This window comes from Carlito syrichta, unplaced genomic scaffold (genome assembly GCF_000164805.1).
Source record: "Carlito syrichta isolate Samal-C Ts95f unplaced genomic scaffold, Tarsius_syrichta-2.0.1 Scaffold311749, whole genome shotgun sequence".
Lineage (NCBI taxonomy): Eukaryota > Metazoa > Chordata > Mammalia > Primates > Tarsiidae > Carlito > Carlito syrichta.
Window position 1 is genome coordinate 1 of NW_007255845.1, and position 3,446 is coordinate 3,446.

Here is a 3,446-nt window from a genome sequence, read left to right on the forward strand (position 1 = left end):
TCGCCTGGAATACCTTCAGTAGGATTGGTATCAGCTCCTCCTTAAATGTCTGTAGAATTCTGCTGGAAAGCCATCTGGACCAGGGCTTTTTTTGTAGGAAGTTTTCTTACGTGGTCGATTTCCTTGATTGTTATTGGTTTATTTAGGGTCTCAATTTCTTCTTGTTCCAACCTAGGTAGGTTGTGTGATGTCAGAAAGTCTTCCATTTCCTTCTGGTTTTCAAGTTTGTTTCCATACAAGTGTACGTAGTAGTCTCTAATGATCTTTTGTATTTCTTCAGGGTCAGATGTGACTTCATCTTTTGTGTTACTGATTATGCTTATTTGGTTTTTTTCGTGTTTTTTCTTGGTCAGTCTAGCTAGGGGACCATCAATCTTGTTTACCCTTTCGAAGAACCAGCTTTTTGTTTCATTGATTTTTTGTATTATCTTTTTGTCTTCTATGTCCTGGATTTGGGCTTTTATTTTGGTGATCTGGATTCTTCTGCTGAAATTAGGGTTTTTGTGGTCTTGCTTTTCCAGCTTCTTTAGGTGGCTTGTTAGGTTGTCAATTTCTGTTCCTTCCATTTTCCTCATGTGTGTTTGTAGGGATATAAATTCCCCTCTTATTACAGCTTTTAAGGCATCCCAGAGATTTTGGTGAGATGCTTCTTTATTTTCATTTGTTTCCAGGTATCTTTTGATCTCTATTTTGATGTCATCATTGACCCAGGAGTTATTTAGCATCATGCTGTTTAGTGTCCATGTCTTTGTGGGTTTTGGGGGGACTTTGTTGGTGTCAATGTTTATTTTTATTCCACTGTGGTCCGAGAAGGTGCATGGCAGAATTTCAGTCCTTTTAAATTTGCTTATACTTGATTTGTGTCCAATTATGTGGTCGATCTTAGAATATGTTCCATGTGGTGATGAGTAGAATGTGTATTCTGTGGTCTTTGGATGGAGTGTTCTATAGGTATCAATTAAGTCCATTTGGTCCAGAGTCTCATTGAGGTTCCGGATCTCCTTGCTGATTTTTTGTCCTGATGATCTGCTAAGGTTGTGAGTGGTGTATTAAAGTCCCCAGTTATTATGGTGTTAGAGTCAATGTCTTTCTTTAGTTTTCCTAGAAGTTGCTTTATGAATGTTGGTGCGCCTATGTTGGGTGCATATATGTTTAGGATAGATATTTCTTGTTGATGGAGTGAACCTTTTATCATTATGTAGTGGCCCTCTGTATCTTTTTTAATTTTTGATAGCTTAAATGGTATTGTGTCTGAAATTAGGATCGCGACTCCTCCTTTCTTTTGTGTTCCATTCGCCTGAAAATTTGTTTCCCATCCTCTTACTTTGAGTCTGTGTATGTCCTTTCTAGTGAGATGGGTCTCTTGAAGGCAGTATATTGTTGCCTGGTGATATTTTATCCATTTTGTCATTCTATGTCTTTTCAGTGGTGCGTTTAGTCCATTCACATTCAGACTAATTATTGAAATGTGAGAGTCGTCCCTATCATGGAGTTCTTATTGAGTTATTGTTCTTCCACTTGGTTTTTTCTTTTTTCTTTTTCTTTTTTTGTCTTTCTTTTGCTTTTGGGGTTGGTTCATGTATATTTTATTCTTTTCCCTGTACTCTTGTGAAGAACGTTGTTCTTTTTTCCTTTTCTTCTGTGTTTAGTACTTTCTTAAGTGTTTCATGTAGAGATGGTTTTGTGGCTGCATAAGTTCTTAGGGATTGGATATCTGGGAAAGATTTTAATTCTCCCTCACTGATGAAGCTTAGCTTGGCTGGGTAGGTTATTCTTGGTTGAAATTGCTTATCCTTTAGGACTTTGAAGATAGGGCTCCAAGCTCTCCTAGCCTGCAGGGTTTCTGCAGATAAATCTGCTGCTATTCTGATTGGTCTTCCATGGTGGGTGATCTGGCCTTTTTCTCTTGCTGCCTTTAGGATTTTTTCTTTTGTGCCTACTTTATTTAGGCGAATTATTATGTGTCTAAGAGTTGGTCTTCTCATTTGTTGTCTTGCGGGGGTTCTCTGAATCTCTTGTGTTTGAATTTTTGTATCACTGATTAGATAAGGGAAATTTTCTTGAATGATCTCGTGGAAAGTTTGTTCCAATCTGGTCTCTGTTTCTCTTTCTGCCTCAGGGAGTCCGATTATTCTTAGGTTAGGCCTCTTGACGTAGTCACTCATCTCTTGAAGGTTTTGTTCTGTCTTTTTTAGCTTATTTTCTGTGTTTTTAAGAGTTTGGGTTATTTCTATATTTTGGTCCTCAAGCTCTGAGATTCTTTCTTCTGCTTGGGTAATTCTGCTTTCCATGTTTATCAATTTGTTATTTATTTCATTCACAGTATTCTTTATTACTGTTATCTCAGATATCAGCTCCTTCCTAGTTTCTTCTTGTGTCTCCTCAATTCTTTTTAGTCTCTCCATTATTGTTTTGATATCTGCATTTGCATTTTGAGACCCTTCATTCTGGGGACTTTGCATTGTTTGTATTCCAAAGTCAATTTTCTCAGTGTCTGCTCTCCCAGGCGTCTGGGAGAGACCCATACTCTTCTTTTGGTTTTTCTTCATTTCTGTAGATTTTTCTCCCTTTACCCCTTTCCCTCCCCCTCTTCAATTCTGTTTTTGAGGGAAGGTGGGGTTGCTTTTATTTCTCTTCTGCAATGACCTGTTCTTCCTTATGAGGGTCTTCTGGTTTTGTTCACTTTTCCCTCTGTTTTACAGTCTGTCTATTCAGCAGTTTGCAGTCTTGGTCCCTAGATTTAAAAAAGGGGGGCATATAGAAGAGGAAAATAATGGAGGAAGGGGGGGTCAATAGGGAGTTAGAAAGAGAGAAGCGCGAGAGGGAAAACAGATATACATACCATCTATCAGGTGAGAACGAGACACAGGGCTGGGAAGAGGTGAAGAAAGACACGTAAGAAAGAGTACTGATAGCTACATAGTACTAAAGAGTACTGAAGCAACACAGAGACAGGGCAATAAAATCGAGAAACAGTGTAAGTCAGAAGGTAAACAACAAACGTGATCTAAACCAACAGTTACAATGATAAAATCATAAGTCAAAATGAGCGAAAGAGAGAAGTGCGAGAGGGATAACAGATATACATACCAGCTATCAGGTGAAAAACAGTCACAGGATCGGGAAGAAGTGAAGAAAGACACGTAAGAAAGATTGCCTAAGGAGTACTGATAGCTACACAGACACAGGTCAATAAAATCGAGAGACAGTGTAGGTCAGAAGGTCAACAACAGACGTGATCTAAACTAACAGTTACAATGATAAAATCATAAGTCAAAATAAGCGAAAGGGAGAAGTGCAAGAGGGAAAACAGATATACATACCAACTATTAGGTGAGAGAGAGACACAGGGCTGGGAAGAAGTGAAAAAAGACAGGTAAGAAAGATTCCCTAAAGAATACTGATAGCTAAACAGAGACAGGCCAAAAAAATCAAGAAACAGTATA